Here is a 10,292-nt window from a genome sequence, read left to right as displayed (position 1 = left end):
GCAGGAAAACTCCTCCCACATTGACCACAGCTAAGGTTTCTCTCCTGTGTGTTTTCTCTGGTGTATTTTAAGTTCTGATGAAGATGATCAACCTCCTCCTCCACATCTGACTCCTGATGATCAACCTCCTCCTTCACATCTGACTCCTGATGATCAACCTCCTCCTTCACATCTGACTGCTGATGATCAACCTCCTCCTTCACATCTGACTGCTGATGATCAACCTCCTCCTTCACACCTGACTCCTGATGATCAACCTCCTCCTTCACATCTGACTCCAGTGATCAATCCAGAGAGTCTTCTTTCTTGGGGTTAGTGAGTGGACGGAGAGAAATAAAATGGTGCTGATGCGGGAGATGGGGGTGTGTTCTCGTGGTTCTGTGCAGGTGTGATGTAGTTAATGGAGATGGGGGTGTGGTCTAGTGGGTCTGGGCAGGTGTGATGTAGGTAATGGAGATGGAGGTGTGTTCTTGTGGGTCTGGGCAGGTGTGATGTAGTTAATGGAGATGGAGGTGAGTTATTGTGGGTCTGGGCAGGTGTGATGTAGTTCATGTTTGTATGTGTATGTTTTGTATTGTTTATCAAATCTCAAATAAAATATTAAAAACATTTCCAATGCAACGTAACCCCTCACAGTTCTATGTTTGGAGTTATTACATTAAACCAATCAGAATTCAGAAGAATGCCAAAGTCAGGTGTGAAGTAATATGCAGGACCAGCCTCGTCCCTATAATGTAAAATACAACATAAATAATTTAAAATGTATAACTTTAAATTAAACCAATAAACCAATAATTTGCGCTCATGGCTTGAGTTATTAAAGTAAACCACAGTTTTGGAAATACATAACGCCATCTAACCAAATATCAAATAATATTTGCTATATGCAGTTATCTTAGCCAAACAGCTAACGTTAGCTATTTAGCCAACTAGCTATTAGCCTAACCAGTGTCGCCAACCAGTACGGTTATGGTCAGCGAGACCAACTACCGGAGACCAGTTAGAACCCAACTAACAGTTAAGCCAAGGTGGAAAATTTACAAAACTCCTATAGTCTAATTCGCAGAAAACATGCTGAAAAGTAGTGATGGGGAAACAAAGCTTCCTGAAGCATTGGCTCTTTCCAAACAATTGTATCAACAACAAAAAAAGCCAACCAGCACCGAGACCATTTTGAACCAAACTAACAAAACCTGAACGTGTTTGCAGATCAAAAGATCAGAGACATAGAGAATGATGGCAGAAAATTAATATTCAAAAGTCATTGATCAATGCAGATAAAGGGACACAATGCTTAAATAATAATGAGTCGTTATTTATGATGTAAGGTGATTTGAACATCAGTCAGTTGGCAGTCGCCTACAGAGTCAAACAAGTAAACAAACAATGTAGTGCCAATCAGGTGGTTGTTCGATGAAACGACGTCATTGATGACATGCTGCTGATAAAGTGATACAGGCATCAGCACACTGCTTTGAAGTTTACTGCTTTCAAGGCATGCCTCGTACCTCCGCTATCAAACATAACATCCCCATTGAAAAGTTGACAAAACAAAAAGGAGCGAGCAGGTTGATTTCCTCTGTCGTTTTGATCCCACGGCAAGAAAGCACCAGAGCCTACCGTGCGAACGCGTTCCCAGTAGATAAAACAACCACACAGTTCATATGAGGTGAAGCTTGAGCTCGGTATCAACCTATTGAGCTAGTGTGACCTTCCTGGTCTCTCAAGTCAGTGAGTCAACACAGGAAGGAGCAATGGATGGATAGTTAATTTATTCCCAAAGCTGCAATGATGGGACACACACAGTCTGGATGAATGATCAGTAGTGACGGGATATAAATAGCACTTCCACAGCAATTCTACATTAATCTGCCCTGTAATATACTAACAAAAAAACAGTTGAAATGTCTATCAAAGTCATTGTGATCGTATGGTGGATTTAACAATTCCTACTAATTCATAATTTACTATAATAAATGAATCAATTGTTTCCATGTGTCTAATATTCACAATATCAGAATAACGCGTCATAAAACATATACTTTATATTTTTGTCATAAATGACCTACATTGATGAGACACACAGTGTGGATGAATGATCAGTAGTGAACAGGTTAAAAATAGCACTCCTAAAGAAGATGCATTTTCCAGTTAGATACCAACTTGAAAGAGGGATCTTTAGCATAAAACCCACATGGAAAACAGAGATTTCGCAAATAACATATAAAGAGAGGCTGACTTGACACCAAACCAACAACAGTAGTTACTAAAACATACATTTATGATGTAATGTCCATTTTATACATTTCTATCCCAGGACCACTAAATTTTCAAGTTCTCCATAAATCTGCTGTGAATTACCCAGAATCCCACACCTTTATCACATGAGCGGCACAGCGGTCTAAGGCACTGCATCTCGCTGGAGGCGTCACTACAGATCCTGGTTCAAATCCAGGCTGTATCATAACAGGCCGTGATTGGGAGTCCCTTAGGGCAGCGCACAATTGGCCCAGCATCGTCTCTGGGTTAGGGTTTGGCAGGGGTAGGCTGTCAATGTAAATAAGAATTTGTTCTAAACTGATTTGCCTAGTTAAATAAAGGATACATATATTTAAGAAATACTGCATTGTGGGTAGTTTGGAAGAGTTCACAAAATAAGTTAATAAATATGTAATAAAGCAAAAACATAACTGTTTGTACTTATAGGTAACCATATCGTGATTACAAATATCTTACTAAGTCTTTAACCACACTGTATTGTTACACTGGTGAGTAAAAACTCATGCTTCGTATACTTTAACGTGTTATCTGAAGATAAAATATAAAGTTTTCTCAACTGCGTTACCCACTCCAGTCAGCAGATGGCGGTCTGAGACTTTAAGGCGATGCTGCTGGTGTGACGTATAATCTAGTGGACAGAACGCTTCTTTCATCAGCAACAACAGTTAGTCAGACAGCTCGGTAGCTTGCAGGACAAAATAGCCGAAACAATACATTACTTTAGACGCTTTAGTGAATATTAGCCACTGTGTTTAAACCCACTTCTATCATCGAGTTAGTTCTCCGATTTAATTTCATATTTACGGTGTTGTTATTATTCAGCTAGCGAGCTGGTTAAGTTAGCATTAGCCAAGCTAGCTAACATCCCCGACCATGCGGTCACCAAGCTACTCTCCTTCTAATGAAGAGAAGGATATTACAGTAAATCGAGAAGTAGGGAGTGGGGCCTTTACTGTGAAAGAAGAGGACGCGTTCAGAGTGAAAGAGGAGGATGATGGCACAGTAAAAGGAGAGGAAGATGCAGTTTATGGCGTGAAAGAGGAGGGGGAGGAGATGACTGTTACATCGAAAAAGGAGGAGGAGGAACCTGGATATCTGGGCCCGGTTTCCCAAACGCATCTTCAGGCATCCAATGTTTCTAACGATGAATTTAACCATATGATGGTTTTGAGAAACCGTTCCCTGACTAACACTAGTAAGTACTGTCTTAACAACAGAGGCACAAACTCTGCAGTTGAACAGATGTTTGGTGTTAAGGTGGAAATCTACAATTTCTACATCCATTTTGTGACTTTTAAATTATTTATTTACAGCCATTGATTCTTGAAGAATATAACACATGCCTCATGAGTTCAAATGTTGTACCCCATGAGAACCCCAAATAAGATTTTTAGAAACAATGTAAATCAACACTGTATAGCAGTTAAGAACAAATTCTTATTTTCAATAACGGACTAGGAACAGTGGGTTAATTGCCTGCAGAAGGACAGATTGGTACCTTGTCAGCTCGGGGATATGAACTTGCAACCGGTTACTAGTCCAACACTCTAACCACTTGGCTACCCTGCTGCCTCAACATGGTTAAAACTATAATGTCGTTACATTTATGCAACCCCATAATCTTTATTACCAAAATAGTGGTGGAATGACAGATTTGTTATTGTTTGAACTGCAGATTGCTGGGTTTTGTGTTTTTTTTTAAACAGCAACAAAATGGCTGCCCAGAGACCTGGTTTGGTTAACAGCTGAGGGATGGGGGAAGGAGAAGTGTAACCACTCTCAAATTCATAGAGAACGATATTGTAGAAACCTTAACCCAACACCTAGCGAACTCGTCAAGAAGTTCAGACATCTTGGCATAACAGTTATAAGGTGTTAACTTGACAGTTGGCTGGACCCAGGTGTGAGTTCAGCTCAGGGCCTCACCCTGAATTCACTACACTATGAATACAAGGACTGGCCATCCATGAGGTCATAATGATAATTTAACCAGTTTTCTAGGCTATATAGTATATTCTAGAATTCATCCATGATGTCATAATGATAGTTTAACCAGGTTTCTAGGATATATGGTATATTCTAGAATTCATCCATGATGTCATAATGATAGTTTAACCAGGTTTCTAGGATATATGGTATATTCTAGAATTCATCCATGATGTCATAATGATAGTTTAACCAGGTATTTAGGATATATGGTATATTCTAGAATTCATCCATGATGTCATAATGATAGTTTAACCAGGTTTCTAGGATGTACAGTGGGGCAAAAAAGTATTGTCAGCCACCAATTGTGCAGGTTCTCCCACTTAAAAAGATGAGAAGCCTGTAATTTTCATCATAGGTGCACTTCAACTATGACAGACAAAATTAGAAAAAAAATCCAGAAAATCACATTGTAGGATTTTTTTATGAATTTATTTGCAAAATATGGTGGGAAATAAGTATTTGGTCACCTACAAACAAGCAAGATTTCTGGAATAATACTAATTTCTTGGAATAAATCCAAGCCTCACTCTCATCACCTGTGGAAGGCGGGGCTTCCAGCAAGGCATGGATTTGATCCTATGTTGCGCCAAGTTTCCCTCCTTCAGGGAACAGTAGTTATAGTCATAACGTGTGGATTTGATACTATGTTGTAGCTAGTTTCCCTCCTTCAGGGAACAGTAGTTATAGTCATAACGTGTGGATTTGATACTATGTTGTAGCTAGTTTCCCTCCTTCAGAGAACAGTAGTTATAGTCATAACGTGTGGATTTGATACTATGTTGTAGCTAGTTTCCCTCCTTCGGGGATCAGTAGTTATAGTCATAACGTTAATCTTGTCAAATGATGAACTTCAACTTAAATAAGGGATCTTGCTGACAGTTTTTTTTGTATTCTGAAATGCACTCGAACTATGCATCATTTAGTGGCTCCTTATGTTACACTGGGTAACAGTTTTCATGGGCCCAGAAATACTAAATAGTTTGAGTTTGCTAGATCCAATGGTTTTTAACTGAGTCATCTTGTAATCCAAGATGGCGTAGCATTAAGACGTGTTTGTTGTAAATGGTATGTTTTTTTCATCTTTTTTGTATATATTGCAATATATTTCAATCCTTTTCATTTTTAAATTAAATATACCTTCCGGCAACCCGCCTCACCCAATATGATATGGATCTGCTGTTTTTGTTAGACCTTATAGCTAGAACCCCCATCAGATGCTAGCCATCAGAACATAGAACATCGCCTGTCGTATCAGTTATGTTATACTCAGACATTATTTTAACAGTTTTGGAAACTTTTAAAGTGTTTTCTATCCAAATCTACCAAGTTTACTTTCATCCGGAGGTGAAAATAGTGCCCCCTGCTCTAGTGAGGTTAACACCCCGGCCGTCCTACAATCCAAGCTAGATGCCCTCAATCTCACACACATTTTCAAGGAACCCACCAGGAACAACCCTAAATCTGTAGACAAAATAAATATTATCCTGACCAATTTGCCCTCCAAATACACCTCTGCTGTTTTCAATCAGGATCTCCCCTCATTGCCTGCATCCGGGGTCCTGGTCAAAGGATCACTGTCAAACCTCCCAAAATCCTTCTTCAAGCAGGCCTTTCTAATCGACCTGGCCCGGGTATCATTAATTGGATATTTCCTCATCCCTTAAGTAGGGGATGCCTGGTTGTTCAAAATTGTACAACTACCACCTTAAATAGCAAGCCCTTGGTTCACTCCAGACCAGACTGCTCTCGACCAGCACAAATACATCCTGTGGCCTACTGCACTAGTGTCGAATAGTCCCCGCGATATGCAACTTCATTAGAGAAGTCAGGAACCAATACACACAGTCAGTTAGGAAAGCAAAGGCTAGCTTTTTTAAACAGAAATTTGCATCCTGTAGCTCTAACTCCAAAAGTTTGTGACACTGTAAAGTCCATTGAGAATAAGAGCACCTCCTCCCAGCTGCCCACTGCAATGAGGCTAAGAAACACTGTCACCACCGATAAATCCACGATAATCGAATTTCAATAAGCATTTCTCTACTGCTGGCCATGCTTTCCTCCTGGCTACCCCAACCAACAGCTCCGCACCCCCCGCAGCTACTTGCCCAAGCCTCCCCAGCTTCTCCTTCACCCAAATCCAGATAGCTGATGTTCTGAAAGAGCTGCAAATCCTGTTCCCGTACAAATCAGCTGGGCAAGACAATCTGGACCCTCTTTCTAAAATTATCTGCCGCCATTGTTGCAACCCCTATTACTAGTCTGTTCAACCTCTCTTCCACAGTCATCCCCCTCTTCAAAGGGGGTGTTACTCTTGACCCAAACTGTTACATCCATCCTGTCCTGCCTTTTCTAAAGTCTTCGAAAGCCAAGTTAACAAACAGATCACTGACCATTTCGAATCCCACCGTACCTTCTCGCTGTGCAATCCGGTTTCCGAGCTGGTCACAGGTGCACCTCATCCATGCTCAAGGTACTAAACAATATCATTTCCACCATCGATAAAAGACAGTACTGTGCAGCCGTCTTCATCAACCTGGCCTGTTGTCCGGACCTCTGGCAGTCTTTATGGAGTTACCACAGGGTTCAATTCTCGGGCCGACTCTGTATATATCAACGATGTCGCTCTTGCTGCGGGTGATTCCTTGATCCACCTCTATGCAGATGACACCATTCTGTATACATCTGGCCCTTCTTTGGACAATGTGTTAACAAACCTCCAAACAAGCCTCAATGCCATACAACACTCCTTCTGTGGCCTCCAACTGCTTTTAAATGCAAGTTAAACTAAATGCATGCTCTTCAACCGATCGCTGCCCGCAACCGCCCGCCCGACTAGCATCACTACTCTGGACGGTTCTGACTTGTGGAATATGTGGACAACTACTAATACCTAGGTATCTGGTTAGACTGTAAACTCTCCTTCCAGACTCCTATTAAGCATCTACAATTTGCTTCCTATTTCGAAACAAAGCCTCCTTCACTCACGCTGCCAAACATACCCTCGTAAAACTGACTATCCTACCTATCCTTAACTTCGGCGATATCATTTACAAAATAGCCTCCAACACTCTACTCAGACTGCATCCAGTTTGCTATCACATATTTGTCGCCAAACCCGCTGGCTCCAGGTCATCTATAAGTCTTTGCTAGGCCGCCTTAACTCGGCTCACTGGTCACCATAGCAACACCCACCCATAGCACGCGCTCCAGCAGGTAGTACTGGTCTACTACCTGGTTAAATAAAAAATTAAATCGTAACTTTATTGACAACACCCAAATGGATACTGTCATTAACGCGGTTCTTCAATTAATTACACATAATTCATACTGTAGCAAACATTATATTAAACTGGACATTCAAATGAGCCTTAAATGTATAATCCAAAGTACTGTGAAATGCTCTCATAAGCAACCTGGAAATGGAGGTTACTCCCCTGAGTTTTCCCCCATTCACATTCAGAATACATTGTGAAAAACTAAAATCTTTGCTCACTATTTATGTTCCAGGCAGATATAGTACATCCATAACTATCGGTTTCCTCATTAGCAGGGAGGAGTTTCTGCAATCAAATTGCCCTCGTGCCACAATTTTAGCAAACACAGAAGGGGGCCTTGGAGAACAAAAGTCGTCTGGCACACTGTTTAGAGTTTCAACAACATGAATATCCTATTTCTAGCCTACAATCATCGATGTTACTACTAATGTGAAAACAAGAAAAAATATGACTTTTCTTGCTAATTTTAAGACAATTGTCAAATAATGTTAACATTCATTACAGACATAATTTGCTGTACAACATCATAGCTACGCTGTTGGCATCACCTTTTACAGTGGACTTCTGCTGTTGTGGGCCTTTAATCATCGGTCTGACTTTGTTGTTCACACAGGAGAGATACGGAACAATCGTGGATCCTCTGGGGAGCCTCAACAACCTCATGACGCTGAAGAGGGAGAGAAGAGTCTCTCCAGATCAGAACACCTCAATAAACACCTGCAGAGACCCACAGAGAAGAGAACTCACTGCTGCTCTGACTGTGGGAAGAGTTTCACCTCCTCAGCAGGCATTAAAATTCATCAGAGAACACACACAGGAGAGAAATCTTATAGCTGTGATCAATGTGGGAAGAGATTTACTAGATCTGACCATCTGACTCTACACCAGAGAACACACACAGGAGAGAAACTTTATAGCTGTGGTCAATGTGGGAAGAGTTTTACAAGATCTGACCATCTGACTCTACACCAGAGAATACACACAGGAGAGAAACCCTATAGCTGTGATCAATGTGGGAAGAGATTTCGTCGATCTGGAGAACAGACCGTGCACCAGAGAATACACACAGGAGAGAAATCTTATAGCTGTGGTCAATGTGGGAAGAGTTATACTCGATCTGACCATCTGACTCTACACCAGAGAACACACACAGGAGAGAAATTTTATAGCTGTGGTCAATGCGGGAAGAGTTTTTCAAGATCTGATCATCTGACTCTACACCAGAGAATACACACAGGAGAGAAACCCTATAGCTGTGATCAATGTGGGAAGAGATTTGCTACATCTGGCCATCTGGTATCACACCAGAGAATACACACAGGAGAGAAATCTTACAGCTGTGATCAATGTGGGAAGAGTTTTTGTCGATCTGGAGAGCTGACAGTGCATCAGAGAACACACACAGGAGAGAAACCTTACAGCTGTGGTCAATGTGGTAGTGGTTTTACAACATCTAGCTCTCTGACTCTACACCTGAGAACACACACAGGAGAGAAACCTTATAGCTGTGATCAATGTGGGAAGAGTTTTGGTCGATCTGGACAGCTGACAGTTCATCAGAGAACACACAGGAGAGAAACCCTATAGCTGAGATCAATGTGGGAAGAGTTTTTGTCAATCTGGCCATCTGGTATCACACCAGAGAACACACATAGGAGAGAAATCTTATAGTTGTGATCAGCGTGTCAATATATACTCTGATAAAAGATATCTGATCAAACATCAGACAATACATACATGAAGGAGTTTTTTTTCGTGATATCAATGAATTAATGTCACAATGTAGAATGTTTTAACATTGTAGTCGGAATATTTGAATAAATTTCACAATGTAGAAGCCTAAATGTTTGTCCCATTGATTTCAGCGTGATATGGATATTAGCCTTGGGAAAAATCCAGGCTCTGAATTGAAAGAGTACTATTTATGTGATTTAACAAAAAGTGACTAACACAATAGAGTTGTGTTACACTTACCATGTTACGTTGGTGACCCACTTGAATCAAAATGCAACACTTCAAATTGAAGCTAGCTGTTTTCTACACGTTGTCCTCTAAACAGTGATGTACACATTATTCCCAGATTCCGTGTGTTTTATGAGCTGTTAGTTTTAACAGGACGTGCAACCTCATCTTCCCCCTGTCACACAAATGATTTCAACATGATATCAATGAGTTATGAGAAATAAGTGTTGCATTCCTTTATTTAGTGACCCCTAAATTTAAATGCATCACTCCCAAATGTAGCTGACTCTTCTGCAGGTTGTCCTTTAACCAGTGAGGTAAAAGATATCTCCCATTTCCAGGTGTTTTGTTTAGTTGTGTTCGTTTATATATTATACATACATATTAACAAAGGGGTGTACATGTTATAGATGTGGAGAGTCAACACCTTTAGTTGCTCCACCTTTTTGGTTTGTTTCTTGTCTTTAAGTTTGGTGAGGGTTTTTTATTTTGTTTCCCTCTTCTTGGGCAGATTTAGTGGGTCTCATGGTGGGTGTCTTATGTCCCAGTTGTTGTTACTAGTCAACTTTCAGTGGACACCCCCATAGTGTCTTTCAGAGCCCCTCCTAAAAAGCAAGCTAATATTTTGGGTTGGATATTCCATTCAATTAATGGTAAACACCACCCCCGGCTCTACCAAGGGCTTCAGGTGGTCTCCCACAGCTCTCCTTATGTCATGTTCTGTGGCCTTGCTGTTCCATTTCTTGACTGCCCCTGCAACACAGAAACAAATTTAGTCATATTATA

At 40.8% G+C, this 10,292-nt stretch overlaps 1 pseudogene; it reads left to right on the top strand.

Moving 5' to 3' along the window:
• Positions 1-2,924: 2,924 nt before the first annotated feature.
• LOC135532533 (zinc finger protein OZF-like) lies at positions 2,925-9,381 on the top strand (annotated as a pseudogene).
• The last annotated feature ends 911 nt before the right edge of the window (positions 9,382-10,292 follow it).

This window comes from Oncorhynchus masou, chromosome 5 (genome assembly GCF_036934945.1).
Source record: "Oncorhynchus masou masou isolate Uvic2021 chromosome 5, UVic_Omas_1.1, whole genome shotgun sequence".
Taxonomy (NCBI): Eukaryota; Metazoa; Chordata; class Actinopteri; order Salmoniformes; family Salmonidae; genus Oncorhynchus; species Oncorhynchus masou.
Note: the sequence above shows the minus strand (reverse complement) of the source record. Positions and strands in the feature narration are given on the sequence as shown.